Here is a 20985-nt window from a genome sequence, read left to right on the forward strand (position 1 = left end):
GAAGTTGTACAAAAACGCTTTATTTCGCCAAGACAGTGTGTTTCTCACTGTTACATGCATTTGAATGGGAAACTCGCCTGAAACAAAGTATAGGTTTTCATTATGTGAATAATTTTAAAATCTTAGCTCAAACGGCTGCAAAACCTGTTTGCCCAGCACGGGGATATTGAGTTCTATAAGATAAAGCCATAAACATGTTTGTCTGAGTCTTCTATCAAAAGTTACAGCGATTTATATGAAGTTGTACAAAAACGCTTTCTTTCGCCAAGACAGTGCGTTTCTCACTGTTACATGCATTAGAATGGGGAACTCGACCGAAACAAAGTATAGGTTTTCATTATGTGAATAACTTGGAAATCTTAGTTCAAACAGCTGCAAAACCTGTTTGCCCAGCACGGGGATATTGAGTTCTATAAGATAAAGCCATAAACATGTTTGTCTGAGTCTTCTATCAAAAGTTACAGCGATTTATATGAAGTTGTTCAAAAACGCTTTATTTTGCCAAGACAATGCGTTTCTCACTGTTACATGCATTTGAATGGGAAACTCGCCTGAAACAAAGTATAGGTTTTCATTATGTGAATAATTTTAAAATCTTAGCTCAAACGGCTGCAAAACCTGTTCTGTTTGCCCAGCACGGGGATATTGAGTTCTATAAGATAAAGCCATAAACATGTTTGTCTGAGTCTTCTATCAAAAGTTACAGCGATTTATATGAAGTTGTTCAAAAACGCTTTATTTCGCCAAGACAATGCGTTTCTCACTGTTACATGCATTTGAATGGGAAACTCGCCTGAAACAAAGTATAGGTTTTCATTATGTGAATAATTTTAAAATCTTAGCTCAAACGGCTGCAAAACCTGTTCTGTTTGCCCAGCACGGGGATATTGAGTTCTATAAGATAAAGCCATAAACATGTTTGTCTGAGTCTTCTATCAAAAGTTACAGCGATTTATATGAAGTTGTTCAAAAACGCTTTATTTCGCCAAGACAATGCGTTTCTCACTGTTACATGCATTTGAATGGGAAACTCGCCTGAAACAAAGTATAGGTTTTCATTATGTGAATAACTTGGAAATCTTAGTTCAAACAGCTGCAAAACCTGTTTGCCCAGCACGGGGATATTGAGTTCTATAAGATAAAGCCATAAACATGTTTGTCTGAGTCTTCTATCAAAAGTTACAGCGATTTATATGAAGTTGTACAAAAACGCTTTATTTCGCCAAGACAGTGTATTTCTCACTGTTACATGCATTTGAATGGGAAACTCGCCTGAAACAAAGTATAGGTTTTCATTATGTGAATAATTTTAAAATCTTAGCTCAAACGGCTGCAAAACCTGTTTGCCCAGCACGGGGATATTGAGTTCTATAAGATAAAGCCATAAACATGTTTGTCTGAGTCTTCTATCAAAAGTTACAGCGATTTATATGAAGTTGTACAAAAACGCTTTATTTCGCCAAGACAGTGTATTTCTCACTGTTACATGCATTTGAATGGGAAACTCGCCTGAAACAAAGTATAGGTTTTCATTATGTGAATAATTTTAAAATCTTAGCTCAAACGGCTGCAAAACCTGTTTGCCCAGCACGGGGATATTGAGTTCTATAAGATAAAGCCATAAACATGTTTGTCTGAGTCTTCTATCAAAAGTTACAGCGATTTATATGAAGTTGTACAAAAACGCTTTATTTCGCCAAGACAATACGTTTCTCACTGTTACATGCATTTGAATGGGAAACTCGCCTGAGACAAAGTATAGGTTTTCATTATGTGAATAACTTGGAAATCTTAGTTCAAACAGCTGCAAAACCCGTTTGCCCAGTACGGGGATATTGAGTTCTATAAGATAAAGCCATAAACATGTTTGTCTGAGTCTTCTATCAAAAGTTACAGCGATTTATATGAAGTTGTTCAAAAACGCTTTATTTCGCCAAGACAGTGCGTTTCTCACTGTTACATGCATTTGAATGGGAAACTCGCCTGAAACAAAGTATAGGTTTTCATTATGTGAATAATTTTAAAATCTTAGCTCAAACGGCTGCAAAACCTGTTTGCCCAGCACGGGGATATTGAGTTCTATAAGATAAAGCCATAAACATGTTTGTCTGAGTCTTCTATCAAAAGTTACAGCGATTTATATGAAGTTGTACAAAAACGCTTTATTTCGCCAAGACAATGCGTTTCTCACTGTTACATGCATTTGAATGGGAAACTCGCCTGAAACAAAGTATAGGTTTTCATTATGTGAATAATTTTAAAATCTTAGCTCAAACGGCTGCAAAACCTGTTTGCCCAGCACGGGGATATTGAGTTCTATAAGATAAAGCCATAAACATGTTTGTCTGAGTCTTCTATCAAAAGTTACAGCGATTTATATGAAGTTGTACAAAAACGCTTTCTTTCGCCAAGACAGTGCGTTTCTCACTGTTACATGCATTAGAATGGGGAACTCGACCGAAACAAAGTATAGGTTTTCATTATGTGAATAATTTTAAAATCTTAGCTCAAACGGCTGCAAAACCTGTTTGCCCAGCACGGGGATATTGAGTTCTATAAGATAAAGCCATAAACATGTTTGTCTGAGTCTTCTATCAAAAGTTACAGCGATTTATATGAAGTTGTACAAAAACGCTTTTCAAGACAGTGGGTTTTAGAGTCTTCATCATTAAATCTCTGGTTGCTTCATTTTTCTATCCTATATCAGATATTTTAAAGGTTAGCTTAGGTAAAGTTCCATTCTCATGGTGAGGCAAAGTGCTTTATGTGTGTGTGTGCGCCTGTCATGAACGGCTATAAAAGGCCTATAATTAAAGAACAAAGCGGGGTTTGAGTTCGAGTTGCGGCAGACTGTCACTACTTGTAAATGGAACGCAGCCTTCCTACGGCGGACAGCTAATAACAGGAATCGGACGCGGTCCAGCCAAGTCCACAGCAACCACCATAGCAACCGCCTAGCATGACCTTAAAAACATATTCTGTCTTCATAACTATCAAAATCGTGAAATGATTTGCAAAGTGTGAAAGTGTTACAGCTGCAGAGAGCTATGGCGGTATCTATGGAAGCTGTTTACATAGCTAATAATATACGATGTAACCATGGAGACAGTCAGTCACTTGAGCTAGCGGTGCATGTTTACTACAGTGAATAAGGTGATTGAGTGCACAGCGTCCACACTCTGCAGGGGGTAAAGACATTACTTCAATATTATTTTATATTGATATATATTAGCCTTCTGTTGACCATCACCTCAGGTTCACCATTACAGTTTCAGATTACAGATGCACACTGTCTAAACACATTCAAAAACTCATGTCTCAGAAATAAGCACAGCTGTTCATGTTTGTCATTAGAGTTTTATTTGTAAGAAAATTATGAACTTCATATTGTGCATTAAATAAAAGAACATTTCACAACTCTGAGTCAACAGAAACAGGTAACAGAAATGTCTCTAATGTGTACAGTGTAGTGTAAGCATTAAAAGATCATAAAGGAAAAACTAACATTTATGTGAAACTAATTGTAATAAAAAATGAGCAGGTGCTTTATAGATTTAAAAGAAAGAATCTGAAAACAACACTTTTTTGGTCTAAGTGATCAAAGTAGAAAACAGAACTGATGTTCAAGAACAAACCGTAGCTGCACTAATATTACACATCTCGATCGTTGTACTGAACAGACATGTTGCTTTTAAAACCACATGCAGTGTGTGACCATGACTGTTCACTGAGACCATGAACGCCACTTCGCTGAAGCATTCTTCTTCTTCTTCTTGCCATTAAATTGGAAGCAGAAGCAGCACGAGCTGATTTGATCTACTGAAAGGAAAAAGCAGAACATCTGAGTTGAAACCAGTCAGCTGAAATCATTAAGACAGGAACAAATTCAATGCAGTGTCTCAAGTGGCTTAGCCTGTTACAACTGTTGATACAAGCTAAATACGGTTAACACACAGTGTCAGGGAGCTCCAGTGTGGGAACTAGTGGCTTTAGGTTTGTAGTCATTTAACTTTCATCCATTCATTTAATTCAGGAGGAAGAAATGCCAGGTTGGTGCAGGCTGGTTACATGCATTTGGTCCCATGCTGTCTTTAATTAAATGACTTGGTTCATTTTATGGCTGGGCTGTATGTGTTATTGTTATGTATGTATGTATGTGTATCATGTTATTTGGGCAGGAGTACCTGTCCCCTGTTAGACTTAGAAAGTTTCTCCATAAGTAGAGTTTCTAACTCTTCTAGCACATCTGTGGCTGACAGCTTTTTGGTGGCTCTTTTTACCCCACACTGGTTGTGAGTGTGTAAATAGCCCCACTAGTTATTTTGGGTTGCAGTTAACTAGGGAGGAAGGGGTGGGTATGCCATGATTAGGTGAATAACAATTATATGTGATACATAAATTTCACAATGCATGCATATATCTCTATCAATTAAACCTGGCCTGAGGGCTGCCATTTTTTACATTCAGTTATTTCTCTTAGAAATGTTGGAACTAAATAATGAATGTGTTACAGTTAAAGTGAAACACTGGTCAGTGTAAATGGCTCATTGGGACACAGAAACCTTTAAATTAAACCTGATATCTAGTGTCAAACAATATCAAAGCTGTAAAAGATGTTTACATTCAGAATTTATAAAACTATGATTGTAAATAAATTCAAACAAGTGAGCTTTTCTCTTTGTGCTGAATATCAACACTGTGGTTTCTTAGACTGTAAGCTTTACTTTAGTGCAACCAGTTGCAGAAGCTGCCACTCCAAATGTCTTTTGATAACAAGAAAAAAATACCTTTTCAGTACATGGCCTGAAGTTCTTCTCCGACATCTTCTGCAATCGGCTTTGTCTGCTGGTTTGAAGACAATAAACCACAAAAAAGATGATTTAGTCACTTTGTCTGCGTCATGCAGCTCGAATGTGTCGTGTAACGATGTTGAATAGCCGTCGTTATCCCTCTGCTGCATCAGTAGGATTGTACTGTACAGCATCTCATTGATATGTGAGGAATGCTAATGTAACACGATAACAGACTTACATCATTAAAATATAAAGTGCAGGAGATATTTAGATATTTTTTATATTTATATTACATTTTATAGCTGACGGATTTTACTAAATAGATAGAATTTACTAAATAGCTGGATGAACATGAAAAATATGTCTATAATAACAAATGACCATGAGAGCCAGTAGAATTAATTCAGCTGGACACTCAAAAGACGTCCTTAAATGCTCTTTAAGTGGCAGAACAGATGAACAAACAGTTAATCGCTTACTTGAGATGAAATCTGCTCAGCTACTTTGAAAACAGCTTCTAACTGGTTCCTCCTTTAACAGGATGACTGCTCAGGGGTAAGGCCATCATGCAATCCAGCAACCTTTATGGTTCTGCTTTGATTCACCAGGAACTATTAGGGAAACCTTCCAGCGCCTCCTGTGAAAGACACAGGCATAAACACACAAACATTTATTAACATGTTCCACAGTGTTCCAGTTTGATTTTCTTATCCTGTGGACAACAACGTACATGGATGCAGGTTTATTGTTAACTTTTGTAAGGTTTATTTAATGAACATATCCAGCTGCAGCTCCACTGTGATCCTGAACTGGATAAGCACTTAAGAAAATGTGTCAATAAATGGACAAACATCAACTTACTATATTTATCCAAACAGACGGGACCAATAATGCTTCGCTGAGTTAGAGACTTTAACAGACTCTTCTATGTAAGAATGTCTCGTGCTGATATACCTGCAAACTTGACAACAAAGGTTTTTCAGACTACATGTAGCTGTCCTCTATGTCAGCTAACACATTTACATTTATGTCACACTTATTTCTGCTTTCCCATTTTATAATTATTACTTACATTTTGATTAGATACCTTGAGTTTGTAAATGATCAGATTACATAATTGGAATACAATGTATCCAATTCAGGGTTGCGGGAGGATGAAGCCTATCCCAGCTGATACAGGACAAAGACAGGCTGCCAGTTTATTGCAGGGCTAATACAATATGTGTAACAGAAAATCCACTTAAATGTTTGATATTTCTTATAATAATCATAATTATGACTATTATTTAAAGGTTTCTTCATAAATACATTTTGATTTTTTATAACCCCTAAAATATAAACCTGAGCTGTTTCAGATTCTGACCTCTGACCTCAGTGACCTGGCTGTGTCCTCACTGCAGCTCCCTCTTGGAAGTACGTCTGCTTCTTGTCTTCCCCCAGTGTTGACCGCCTGATATCAAGATATCACGTACTGTAACTGAGGAACAAAAAAGGACAAACACTTGCCTTCATTTAAAAGTACATTCATACAGAGATAATCTATGGAAACACACTAGTTCACAGTTTGGGAGGAACCAGTTCCTGTGAAACATTTCTGTATATGAACATCATGTGGAGAATGAATGAAATGAGTTCTTCAGGTGACTCAGCAGTCACACACTGACAAATGAAATCTAGTTAAACTATTAAGCATATTTGCTCTTCTGAAATCTGTGTTAAACAACAACAAACATAAATTAGTAACAAAAACTACAGCTGAGTATAGGCTTTACAAACCACCAGCAGCCATAATGCTAAATTTTAATCTTCAAATGTTTCTGAGCTGTCTTCAACCTGCTTTTAGCACATTAAAGTCTCAATAAATAAAGTCAATACAGACTCAATCCTAAATGTTCAGCACACAGAGACACAGAGGTACTGTTTAAAGTTTAGTGTTAACTTGAGTCACTGATCATTCACAGTATTACAGAGTCTGGCAGTCTTTGCATGATGTCCACGTCACTGTAAGTTTCTAGCTGACTCTCAGGTTTGCCAGCAGGAAAGAGTAATAATAACCTGCATCCTGAGGTTTGTCATGCAGGATTAAAGGAGCCAAGCTTTGTTCACACAGCTAGGATTGTATTTTACACTGACCGTGGGTCAGTATCAACTTCAAGAAGACAGCTGTAACTGTTGATAAAAGAATCACACACACATATTTATGGCTTTGCCTTATAGAATTCAGAATCTCAGTGCTCAGGAAATAGGTTTTGCAGCTGTTTGAGCTAAGATTTTCAAGTTATTCACAAATTAAAACCTATACTTTGTGTCGGGCAAGAACTAAATTCAAATGCATGTAACAGTGAGAAACGCACTGTCTTGGCAAAGTAAAGCGTTTCTCATCAACTTCATAGAGCTTGCTGTAACTTTTGATAGAAGACTCAGACAAACATATTCATGGCTTTATCTTATAGACTTCAATATCCCCCCAATGTGTGTGTGAGTCTTCTCTCAAAATTTACAGCTGTCTTTATGAAGTTTATGGAAAAACGCTTTATTTCACCACGTTAGTGCGTTTCTCGCTATTACATGCATTTGAATGGATTTGTGAATAACTTGAAAATCTTAGCTCAAACAGCTGCAAAACCTATTTCCTCAGCACGGAGATGCTGAATTCTATAAGGCAAAGCCATAAATATGTGTGTGTGTGAGTCCTCTATCAAAAGTTACAGCTGTCTTCATGAAGTTGATACTGACCCAGGGTCAGTGTAAAATACAAGTTATTCACATAATGAAAACTTATACTTTGTTTCGTGCAAGAACTCCATTCAAATGCATGTAATAGTCAGAAACGCACTGTCTCGGCGAAATGAAGCCTTTTTGTCCAACTTCATGAAGTTAGCTGTAACTTTTGATAAAAGGCTCAAAGCAGAGGGATAACGACGGCTATTCAACATCGTTACACGACACATTCGAGCTGCATGACGCAGACAAAGTGACTAAATCATCTTTTTTGTGGTTTATTGTCTTCAAACCAGCAGACAAAGCCGATTGCAGAAGATGTCGGAGAAGAACTTCAGGCCATGTACTGAAAAGGTATTTTTTTCTTGTTATCAAAAGACATTTGGAGTGGCAGCTTCTGCAACTGGTTGCACTAAAGTAAAGCTTACAGTCTAAGAAACCACAGTGTTGATATTCAGCACAAAGAGAAAAGCTCACTTGTTTGAATTTATTTACAATCATAGTTTTATAAATTCTGAATGTAAACATCTTTTACAGCTTTGATATTGTTTGACACTAGATATCAGGTTTAATTTAAAGGTTTCTGTGTCCCAATGAGCCATTTACACTGACCAGTGTTTCACTTTAACTGTAACACATTCATTATTTAGTTCCAACATTTCTAAGAGAAATAACTGAATGTAAAAAATGGCAGCCCTCAGGCCAGGTTTAATTGATAGAGATATATGCATGCATTGTGAAATTTATGTATCACATATAATTGTTATTCACCTAATCATGGCATACCCACCCCTTCCTCCCTAGTTAACTGCAACCCAAAATAACTAGTGGGGCTATTTACACACTCACAACCAGTGTGGGGTAAAAAGAGCCACCAAAAAGCTGTCAGCCACAGATGTGCTAGAAGAGTTAGAAACTCTACTTATGGAGAAACTTTCTAAGTCTAACAGGGGACAGGTACTCCTGCCCAAATAACATGATACACATACATACATACATAACAATAACACATACAGCCCAGCCATAAAATGAACCAAGTCATTTAATTAAAGACAGCATGGGACCAAATGCATGTAACCAGCCTGCACCAACCTGGCATTTCTTCCTCCTGAATTAAATGAATGGATGAAAGTTAAATGACTACAAACCTAAAGCCACTAGTTCCCACACTGGAGCTCCCTGACACTGTGTGTTAACCGTATTTAGCTTGTATCAACAGTTGTAACAGGCTAAGCCACTTGAGACACTGCATTGAATTTGTTCCTGTCTTAATGATTTCAGCTGACTGGTTTCAACTCAGATGTTCTGCTTTTTCCTTTCAGTAGATCAAATCAGCTCGTGCTGCTTCTGCTTCCAATTTAATGGCAAGAAGAAGAAGAAGAATGCTTCAGCGAAGTGGCGTTCATGGTCTCAGTGAACAGTCATGGTCACACACTGCATGTGGTTTTAAAAGCAACATGTCTGTTCAGTACAACGATCGAGATGTGTAATATTAGTGCAGCTACGGTTTGTTCTTGAACATCAGTTCTGTTTTCTACTTTGATCACTTAGACCAAAAAAGTGTTGTTTTCAGATTCTTTCTTTTAAATCTATAAAGCACCTGCTCATTTTTTATTACAATTAGTTTCACATAAATGTTAGTTTTTCCTTTATGATCTTTTAATGCTTACACTACACTGTACACATTAGAGACATTTCTGTTACCTGTTTCTGTTGACTCAGAGTTGTGAAATGTTCTTTTATTTAATACACAATATGAAGTTCATAATTTTCTTACAAATAAAACTCTAATGACAAACATGAACAGCTGTGCTTATTTCTGAGACATGAGTTTTTGAATGTGTTTAGACAGTGTGCATCTGTAATCTGAAACTGTAATGGTGAACCTGAGGTGATGGTCAACAGAAGGCTAATATATATCAATATAAAACAATATTGAAGTAATGTCTTTACCCCCTGCAGAGTGTGGACGCTGTGCACTCAATCACCTTATTCACTGTAGTAAACATGCACCGCTAGCTCAAGTGACTGACTGTCTCCATGGTTACATCGTATATTATTAGCTATGTAAACAGCTTCCATAGATACCGCCATAGCTCTCTGCAGCTGTAACACTTTCACACTTTGCAAATCATTTCACGATTTTGATAGTTATGAAGACAGAATATGTTTTTAAGGTCATGCTAGGCGGTTGCTATGGTGGTTGCTGTGGACTTGGCTGGACCGCGTCCGATTCCTGTTATTAGCTGTCCGCCGTAGGAAGGCTGCGTTCCATTTACAAGTAGTGACAGTCTGCCGCAACTCGAACTCAAACCCCACTTTGTTCTTTAATTATAGGCCTTTTATAGCCGTTCATGACACGCACACACACACATAAAGCACTTTGCCTCACCATGAGAATGGAACTTTACCTAAGCTAACCTTTAAAATATCTGATATAGGATAGAAAAACTGAAGCAACCAGAGATTTAATGATGAAGACTCTGGGTTCTGTAGTGACCTGAATGACTCTTTGCATACAATTTATTGAAGAGGACTTTAGAATGCACTTTACATTTAGACTGTTGCTGTTTAATTTTTTACATTGTTGCGGTGTTATGTCATGAATAAAGTTCACCTGCTGGGGGTTTGATGGATCAGATCATCATAATCAATGGGTCCTGAGGTGGGCGGGACTGCCTCTGGTGATGTCACCATGAAGGAACAGCATCTGGCACGTGTTGCTGAAACATCCCAGTACACTGGTGTAGTTTCCTCTCCAGCTGTTTGACATTTGACACTTCAACATTAAGGGGAAGAAGAAGAAACAGTGTTAGGTCAGGTGACCACATGGTTTCTAAAGTAACTGACAGGAAGTAACCAGGCCGTTAGAAATGGATGGCATGTGTTTAGAGTTACTGGAGTTGGGTAACTCTACTTACCAAAAGCAGAAGCACACAGATGAAGGATCAGATGCTGAATGTTGCAGGAACATGCTCGTGCGGTGGTCATTCAGTGCTGCTCCGGCAGGTTAGACAGTCCAAGACTGATATACTGCCCATCTGAGAGTTTGAAAACACACATGCAAAGATTTATTTTGTATTACAGTCAAAGTTGGATGTTCATTTTTGTCCTTTAAAAATGTTTGTGTATTTGAAAGCGCTAACATTTAAGGATGACTTGGATCGTCTCCTTTAAAGGGGAGACAAGTGTATCCACTGATCCACGTCACTTTACCTGGATGATGACTCCTCTCCCCCTCACTCAGAAACGCTCCTAATATAACCAAGCAAATAAATAATATTGAAGATTTACTTACATCATTACAAAAACAGGAAAAACATCTCCCTTTGATTCTATTTCTCCATTCCTGCTGAACATCAGGCAACAAATATCTCAATAAATCACAGTAAAATGTAAAGCACATGTTTTCTCTGCTTTGTCTAACCTCTGCAGAGCCTCTGTCAAGAAAAACATATCTGTAAGCATAAAACAAATATACATTTCATAACACGTCACTGGACAAACCTCGGTCAGTTGATTTCCTCTGTGCAGTGCAGACGAACATCAGTCAGCAAGTCAAGGTGGTGAGATGGACTGGTGTCCTTTGTGACTCTGCTGGTTCTTCTGAGGAAATACCACCGTCTCTCCACACCGTCACCATCTGTGAGCACAAACTGCTGCTCTGCCCTGCCAGCATGTAGGAAATCACATATCACACACACAGGGGTGAAGAAACATTAGAACTCAACTTTGGATACTTTAGATCTAAACAGATCAAAGTAGCTCTTAGCTTCAACAATCAGTGAACAGACAAACAATGATACCATACTGATTCTGTATGAATACAATATGGTATTTTCAATACAGGTGTCAAATTAATTTACTAAAACTAATACAGATATATGTGGGGTTTTTTTTGATAAATTCGTTTGCTAAATTTAAATGTTGTATACCTATGTGGTGTGTGACTTTTGTTGCTATGATGCCAGGTCTCTCTTGGAAATGAGATTTTTAATCTCAATGAGATTTTTTACCTGGATAAATAAAGGATTAATAAAAAATTATAAGAATATATATTTTTTCATTTAACAATTGCAACTGAAAGAAATTAAATATTGAACAAAAATATGTCACATTTTGAGCATGCTCAGCATGCTGACAGACTTGAAGTTGCTACAGATTTTAAGAAGTGATAATTATAGGGAAAAAACTTCTCTTTTTCATCCGTTTAATCAAACATTTGATGCCTTAGATGTCTCAGTCCTATAGCATTCTGCAACTACAACTAAGCTGAAGCTTGGATTTGGCTGCAGGTGCCCTGTACATCCTTCTCAACATGTGGGTACCATTTAATCACACTTCTTCCTGAGCTTTGCTTCGTCACAAGACCAAAGGTGGCATCCCGTGTCACGGTCATATCATCATCCAGAAGAAACATTTGAAGAAACATCATGGAGAAGAAACATTTACGCGCCTCCCGGTTTTGTTTTCTGATCCTGCAAAAAGACTGAGGACAACAAAGCCCAGAGAACACGAGATACACAACATCCAACATTCAGACTCAACAGCCTCCATAAATGAAGAGCACCAGGTTGGTTCAGTTATAGTAGATGTCATGGAATTTTTTTAATAAAGTCTGCAACACAGAAAGAGCTGTGATCATGCTATTTATTACTGTGCACAGGAGAGCAAACACACATCAAACATCACAGTTCAGTCATGTCAGCTCTGCCACTTCACGTGTCTCGCTATGAAACCTAACGGATCAATGGTTATGCTGTTTTGTGCCCTTGACGTTATCAGCACCTGTAAAGGGAGTTGTTTTCTCAAACTGCTGAAGTAAGTTCATCTAGTTTTAGAAACTTTCATTGAACAGTCTATAACAGTGTCACAACTAAGCATATGCATAAGCACTTAAATGCTTTAAATGAGAATAACATAAAATTTCTATTACAGGAGCTAGAGCCTGTCCCAGTAGTCATAGGTAGAGCACACCTGAACAGGTCACCAGTCTGTCAGAGGACTAACACAGATGCAGCCTGACTCAATCCTAAATGTTCAGCACACAGAGACACAGAGGTACCGTTTAAAGTTTAGTGTTAACTTGAGTCACTGATCATTTGCAGTATTACAGAGTCTGGCAGTCTTTGCATGATGTCCACGTCACTGTAAGTTTCTAGCTGACTCTCAGGTGTGACAGGTGTGCCAGCAGGAAAGAATAATAATAGCCTGCATCCTGAGGTTTTTCATGCAGGATTAAAGGAGCCAGGCTTTGTTCACACAGCTAGGATTGTATTTTACACTGACCCTGGGTCAGTATAAGTATCATACAGTTTAAACGAAGCACTGAAACTTGCACATATTTATTACAGATGCACTGAAGCTAATCGAGATATTTGCTGTCAGTCTGTGGCTGCGATTAAACACTTTACTGGAAACTTTATTAACTAGTAACTTCGTCAGTCATGACAGAAGCTAATATTTCTGTGCTAACATCGTTTAAACAGTAACAGCTTTACTCCAATATAAGCTAACGTTTACACCCTAACTTTAAGCTAGCACCATAAAGACGGTAAAACACGTAATAACATCTACAAATGCATCTTAAAGCTGTTATATTAGCACTCGGTGTATTACTAACATAACCACATTAACATTATTGACACTCGCTGGTCTGACTTTTAATAGTCATTCTATAAATGCTGTCCGTTTAAACGGTCTTACCTGTAAACACTGCTGTATCCACCGGATTGCAGCCAGAGTGGATTCTGGAGTCATCCCACGCTCCTGTTAGTGATCCTCCATCTGGATGGATGATAACAACCTTCTGAACAATCTAGCAGGAGATGGTCCATATCTAGGGGATATGGACTGATAACAGCCGAAGCGGGTGAATAAAGTCACCCAGTCGCTAGCTGTGCGATTACCCAGCATACACCAGCACAATATTAGGCACAGCACCACCATAGACATTTTCAGTGGTTTTGAATACAGGACATGGTTATCTTACCTTGTAAAATGCATGACAATAAAACAGCTAACCACCATAAAATGGTATTATGTGTGTGTGTGTGTGTGTGTGTGAGAGAGAGAGAGAGAGAGAGAGAGAGAGAGAGAGAGAGAGAGAGAGAGAGAGATCAAAGGCGTGCGCTTATGTTTTTTCTTGATCAAAAGTGTGCCTCCTCTCTCTTATTGGATGTATGGTATAGCATGTTTATTCAGGTGCACCTTTGAAGTCTATGAGAATACTTTGCAGCCTGGTCTGAGTGGTCATTTCTGCACAGACACAATGAAGCGTGCACTCAGTTTAGAGGAGGCTGTTGCTGCAGTTTTGCACTCTCCACAAGCAGTGGAGATACTTCTGACAGCGAAGAAGAATTTTTGCCAGGCACCGAGGAGCTTTGCAGCTCATGTGCAGAGGAGGAGAAGGAGAAGGAGGAAGAAGAGCAGGAGGAAGAGACAAGACTGGAGGATGGCCAGTAGAGATCTAAAAATGGAGAAATCATGTGGCAACCCACACACGAAGAGGTCCTGCCATTTTTTCCTCCCCCCATTTTAACCCCAGGACCAACCCATTATGCAATTCGTATAGGATCAGCAGCCCTGTGAGCACTTTCCATCTTTTTTTTGCAGAGGACATTATGCAGTTAATCCTGCATTTCACCAACCTGCAGGGGCAACAGGTCAGTAAAAGACTGGAAGGACATAGATGAGGAGTTGCAGGCTTACATGGGGCTTGTGATGCTGGCTGGCCTGTACAGGTCTCAACATGAAACGACAACAAGCCTGTGAAATGGGGAGACAGGGCTCTTCTGTTTCATGCTACCATGTCAAAAAAAAAAAAAGATTTGAGCAAAGAAAAAAGGTTGTCTTATTGAGCACCAGGCACCGTGAGCTACAAGTCCAGGACTCTGGGAAGAGAAAGCCCCACATCATCCTGGATTATAACAAATGCAAAGGGACTGTGGATCATTTGGACCAGGTAAGCACAATTATAAGTAATTTATTTGCCAAATTGTTTACCGTTTCTCATTGTTATAACTGATAAAGTCAGATAATGTGATTATAATAGTTTTGATATGAGATGATAGTTTTAGACTATGATAGTTTTGATAGTTACAGTAAGGAGGGGGGGGGGGGGGGGTCCAGTTTGACGCCCACAGGCAGGAAGAATCTCTTGCTTATGGCTGTATAAATCTGTTCATGTCACCTGATCATTTCTTTTTGTTTTGCAGGTTTGTGGCAACTACTCCTGCCGTAGAAGGACACGTAGGTGGCCCATGTGTCTGTTCTACCACATGATCGAGGTAAGCTGCTATAATGCTTTCATTCAAGACAGCTGTAACTTTTGTGTTTTTGTGTTTTTGTACAGCTTGAAGTTACCTGTAACTTTTGATAGAAGGCTCAGACACACATCAATATGGCTTTGCCTTATACAATTCAGCATCTCCGTGCTGGGGAAACAGGTTTTGCAGCTGTTTGAGCCAAGAGCTTCCAGTTATTGAAAAAATGAAAGCCTATACTTTGTTTCGTGCGAGAACTCCATTCAAATGCATGTAAAAGTCAGAAACGCACTGTCTCGGCGAAATAAAGGGTTTACAACTTCATGAAGACAGCTGTAACTTTTGATAGGAAACTCAGATATACGTATTTATGGCTTTATCTTATAGAATTCAATATCCCCATTGAGCAAACAGTTTTAAAGCTATGTGAGCTAAGATTTTTAAGTTATTCACAAAATAAAAAGCTATACTTTGTTTCGTGTGAGAACTCCATTTATGTTACGCCCCTAATCTAGGCGTGTAGGGATGCACATAAGGTTGGAGGAGAGAGATACAAATCCCCGCCCTGGTTCCCAAGCCAAACATCCAAACCAGTTGTGAGTAAAAAAAGGTGATTTTATTTAAGGACAAGAAGCATAGCTCCAGGGTGAGCCCAGGCCAAAATAATAAACAAAACCAACTAAGACCCACCAGAAAAGACTAACTAAACCCTAGAAAAGAAAAAGAACAAACAAATGACAGAGCTATCCCTCGCTCCCTGACCAAGAAAACAGGAGAAAACGATTCCAAAAGAAAAGGCAGCTCACCCCTTCCGCTTCAGCCCACGAGTGCCTAAGCTCTCAGCTAATGCACTAGGAGCGGCTTTTACAATTCACCCTAACACAAATACACAAGATAAGCACAGGCTGGGAAAACCATGATCAGGACCGCGACGGCTGTCAGGCTACTCGCTCGTTGCACACACTCTCTCCCTCTCTCCCCTCTGGAGCTGTCAGAGCGGCTTTTTGAACGTGGTCACCTGTTCCATGGTCCAATCAGCTGCTCACTACTCTTCATTAGGGGAGGGACCTGTAAAGTGTCTTAAACACAGTAAAGAGACACATGTCTCGCATGTAATAGTCAGAAACGCACTATCTTTGCAAAATAAAGCCTTTTTGTACAACTTCATGAAGTTAGCTGTAACTTTTGATAGAAGTTTCAGATTTACGTAGTTATGGCTTTATCTTATAATATTCAGTATCCCCGTGTTGAGCAAACAGGTTTGAGCTAAGATTTTCGAGTTATTCACATAATGAAAACTTTGTTTCGTGCGAGAACTGCATTCAAATGCATGTAATAGTCAGAAACGCACTGTCTCGGCGAAATAAAGTGTTTTTGTACAGCTTCACGAAGACAGCTGTAACTTTTGATAGAAGGCTCAGATTTATGTATTTATGGTTTTATCTTATAGAATTCAATATCCCCGTGCTGGGCAAACAGGTTTTGCAGCTGTGTGAGCTAAGATTTCCAAGTTATACACATAATGAAAACCTATACTTTGTTTCGGTCGAGTTCCCCATTCAAATGCATGTAACAGTGAGAAACGCACTGTCTTGGCGAAAGAAAGCGTTTTTGTACAACTTCATATAAATCGCTGTAACTTTTGATAGAAGACTCAGATACACATGTCCCAGTGCTGGGAAAACAGGTTTTGCAGCCGTTTGAGCTAAGATTTTAAAATTATTCACATAATGAAAACCTATACTTTGTTTCGGGCGAGTTCCCCATTCAAATGCATGTAACAGTGAGAAACGCATTGTCTTGGCGAAATAAAGCGTTTTTGAACAACTTCATATAAATCGCTGTAACTTTTGATAGAAGACTCGGATACACATGTCCCAGTGCTGGGAAAACAGGTTTTGCAGCCGTTTGAGCTAAGATTTTAAAATTATTCACATAATGAAAACCTATACTTTGTTTCGGGCGAGTTCCCCATTCAAATGCATGTAACAGTGAGAAACGCACTGTCTTGGCGAAAGAAAGCGTTTTTGTACAACTTCATATAAATAGCTGTAACTTTTGATAGAAGACTCGGATACACATGTCCCCGTGCTGGGCAAACAGGTTTTGCAGCTGTTTGAGCTAAGACTTTAAAATTATTCACATAATGAAAACCTATACTTTGTTTCAGGCGAGTTTCCCATTCAAATGCATGTAACAGTGAGAAACGCAATGTCTTGGCGAAATAAAGCGTTTTTGAACAACTTCATATAAATAGCTGTAACTTTTGATAGAAGACTCGGATACACATGTCCCAGTGCTGGGAAAACAGGTTTTGCAGCCGTTTGAGCTAAGATTTTAAAATTATTCACATAATGAAAACCTATACTTTGTTTCGGGCGAGTTCCCCATTCAAATGCATGTAACAGTGAGAAACGCACTGTCTTGGCGAAAGAAAGCGTTTTTGTACAACTTCATATAAATAGCTGTAACTTTTGATAGAAGACTCGGACAAACATGTTTATGGCTTTATATTATAGAACTCAATATCCCCGTGCTGGGCAAACAGGTTTTGCAGCCGTTTGAGCTAAGATTTTAAAATTATTCACATAATGAAAACCTATACTTTGTCTCAGGCGAGTTTCCCATTCAAATGCATGTAACAGTGAGAAACGCATTGTCTTGGCGAAATAAAGCGTTTTTGAACAACTTCATATAAATCGCTGTAACTTTTGATAGAAGACTCAGACAAACATGTTTATGGCTTTATCTTATAGAACTCAATATCCCCGTGCTGGGCAAACAGAACAGGTTTTGCAGCTGTGTGAGCTAAGATTTCCAAGTTATACACATAATGAAAACCTATACTTTGTTTCGGTCGCGTTCCCCATTCAAATGCATGTAACAGTGAGAAACGCACTGTCTTGGCGAAAGAAAGCGTTTTTGTACAACTTCATATAAATAGCTGTAACTTTTGATAGAAGACTCAGACAAACATTTATCTTATAGAACTCAAGGTCCCCGTGCTGGGAAAACAGGATTTGCAGCTGTTTGAGCTAAGATTTTCAAGTTATACACATAATGAAAACCTATACTTTGTTTCGGGCGAGATCCCCATTCAAATGCATGTAACAGTGAGAAACGCACTGTCTTGGCGAAAGAAAGCGTTTTTGTACAACTTCATATAAATAGCTGTAACTTTTGATAGAAGACTCAGACAAACATGTTTATGGCTTTATCTTATAGAACTCAATATCCCCGTGCTGGGCAAACAGGTTTTGCAGCCGTTTGAGCTAAGATTTTAAAATTATTCACATAATGAAAACCTATACTTTGTTTCAGGCGAGTTTCCCATTCAAATGCATGTAACAGTGAGAAACGCATTGTCTTGGCGAAATAAAGCGTTTTTGAACAACTTCATATAAATCGCTGTAACTTTTGATAGAAGACTCAGACAAACATGTTTATGGCTTTATCTTATAGAACTCAATATCCCCGTACTGGGCAAACGGGTTTTGCAGCTGTTTGAGCTAAGATTTTCAAGTTATACACATAATGAAAACCTATACTTTGTTTCGGTCGAGTTCCCCATTCAAATGCATGTAACAGTGAGAAACGCACTGTCTTGGCGAAAGAAAGCGTTTTTGTACAACTTCATATAAATAGCTGTAACTTTTGATAGAAGACTCAGACAAACATGTTTATGGCTTTATCTTATAGAACTCAAGCTCCCCGTGCTGGGAAAACAGGATTTGCAGCTGTTTGAGCTTAGATTTTCAAGTTATACATATAATGAAAACCTATACTTTGTTTCGGTCGAGTTCCCCATTCAAATGCATGTAACAGTGAGAAACGCACTGTCTTGGCGAAAGAAAGCGTTTTTGTACAACTTCATATAAATAGCTGTAACTTTTGATAGAAGACTCAGACAAACATGTTTATGGCTTTATCTTATAGAACTCAAGGTCCCCGTGCTGGGAAAACAGGATTTTGCAGCCGTTTGAGCTAAGATTTTCAAGTTATTCACATAATAAAAACCTATACTTTGTTTCGGTCGAGTTCCCCATTCAAATGCATGTAACAGTGAGAAACGCACTGTCTTGGTGAAAGAAAGCGTTTTTGTACAACTTCATATAAATAGCTGTAACTTTTGATAGAAGACTCAGACAAACATTTATCTTATAGAACTCAAGGTCCCCGTGCTGGGAAAACAGGATTTGCAGCTGTTTGAGCTAAGATTTTCAAGTTATACACATAATGAAAACCTATACTTTGTTTCGGGCGAGATCCCCATTCAAATGCATGTAACAGTGAGAAACGCACTGTCTTGGCGAAAGAAAGCGTTTTTGTACAACTTCATATAAATCGCTGTAACTTTTGATAGAAGACTCAGACAAACATGTTTATGGCTTTATCTTATAGAACTCAAGGTCCCCTTGCTGGGAAAACAGGATTTGCAGCTGTTTGAGCTAAGATTTCCAAGTTATACACATAATGAAAACCTATACTTTGTTTCGGTCGAGTTCCCCATTCAAATGCATGTAACAGTGAGAAACGCACTGTCTTGGCGAAAGAAAGCGTTTTTGTACAACTTCATATAAATAGCTGTAACTTTTGATAGAAGACTCAGACATACATGTTTATGGCTTTATCTTATAGAACTCAAGGTCCCCTTGCTGGGAAAACAGGATTTGCAGCTGTTTGAGCTAAGATTTTCAAGTTATACACATAATGAAAATCTATACTTTTTTTTCGGTCGAGTTCCCCATTCAAATGCATGTAACAGTGAGAAACGCACTGTCTTGGCGAAAGAAAGCGTTTTTGTACAACTTCATATAAATAGCTGTAACTTTTGATAGAAGACTCAGACATACATGTTTATGGCTTTATCTTATAGAACTCAAGGTCCCCTTGCTGGGAAAACAGTATTTGCAGCCGTTTGAGCTAAGATTTTAAAATTATTCACATAATGAAAACCTATACTTTGTTTCGGGCGAGTTCCCCATTCAAATGCATGTAACAGTGAGAAACGCATTGTCTTGGCGAAAGAAAGCGTTTTTGAACAACTTCATATAAATAGCTGTAACTTTTGATAGAAGACTCAGACAAACATGTTTATGGCTTTATCTTATAGAACTCAATATCCCCTTGCTGGGAAAACAGGATTTGCAGCTGTTTGAGCTAAGATTTTCAAGTTATACACATAATGAAAACCTATACTTTGTTTCAGGCGAGTTCCCGATTCAAATGCATGTAACAGTGAGAAACGCACTGTCTTGGCGAAAGAAAGCGTTTTTGTACAACTGCATATAAATAGCTGTAACCTTTGATAGAAGACTCAGACAAACATGTTTATGGCTTTATCTTATAGAACTCAAGGTCCCCTTGCTGGGCAAACAGGATTTGCAGCTGTTTGAGCTAAGATTTTCAAGTTATACACATAATGAAAACCTATACTTTGTTTCGGTTGAGTTCCCCATTCAAATGCATGTAACAGTGAGAAACGCACTGTCTTGGCGAAAGAAAGCGTTTTTGTACAACTTCATATAAATAGCTGTAACTTTTGATAGAAGACTCGGATACACATGTTTATGGCTTTATCTTATAGAACTCAAGGTCCCCTTGCTGGGAAAACAGGATTTGCAGCCGTTTGAGCTAAGATTTTCAAGTTATACACATAATGAAAACCTATACTTTGTTTCGGTCGAGTTCCCCATTCAAATGCATGTAACAGTGAGAAACGCACTGTCTTGGCGAAAGAAAGCGTTTTTGTACAACTTCATATAAATAGCTGTAACTTTTGATAGAAGACTCGGATACACATGTTTATGGCTTTATCTTATAGAACTCAAGGTCCCCGTGCTGGGAAAACAGGATTTGCAGCTGTTTGAGCTAAGATTTTCAAGTTATACACATAATGAAAACCTATACTTTGTTACGGTCGAGTTCCCCATTCAAATGCATGTAACAGTGAGAAACGCACTGTCTTGGCGAAAGAAAGCGTTTTTGTACAACTTCATATAAATAGCTGTAACTTTTGATAGAAGACTCAGACATACATGTTTATAGCTTTATCTTATAGAACTCAAGGTCCCCTTGCTGGGAAAATAGGATTTGCAGCTGTTTGAGCTAAGATTTTCAAGTTATACACATAATGAAAACCTATACTTTGTTTCGGTCGAGTTCCGCATTCAAATGCATGTAACAGTGAGAAACGCACTGTCTTG

General features: G+C 38.4%; 1 long non-coding RNA gene across 5 annotated transcripts; it reads right to left on the minus strand.

Annotated features, from left to right (window-relative positions):
* Positions 1-3318: 3318 nt before the first annotated feature.
* LOC143414675 (uncharacterized) lies at positions 3319-13544 on the minus strand. 5 transcript variants are annotated; one of them, XR_013095348.1, is made up of 9 exons: positions 11843-13544; positions 11022-11183; positions 10661-10769; positions 10436-10555; positions 10132-10293; positions 6157-6270; positions 5273-5430; positions 4788-4845; positions 3319-3819 (listed from the first exon to the last, which is right to left on the minus strand). It is a non-coding gene; the product is annotated as an uncharacterized LOC143414675 (long non-coding RNA). The 5 variants fall into 5 exon arrangements; XR_013095350.1 differs by having other exon boundaries at positions 4788-4842; positions 10731-10769; positions 11843-13543; XR_013095349.1 differs by having other exon boundaries at positions 10731-10769; positions 11022-11178; positions 11843-13542.
* Positions 13545-20985: the final 7441 nt, after the last annotated feature.

The sequence above is a fragment of the Maylandia zebra genome, linkage group LG22 (genome assembly GCF_041146795.1).
Source record: "Maylandia zebra isolate NMK-2024a linkage group LG22, Mzebra_GT3a, whole genome shotgun sequence".
NCBI lineage: Eukaryota > Metazoa > Chordata > Actinopteri > Cichliformes > Cichlidae > Maylandia > Maylandia zebra.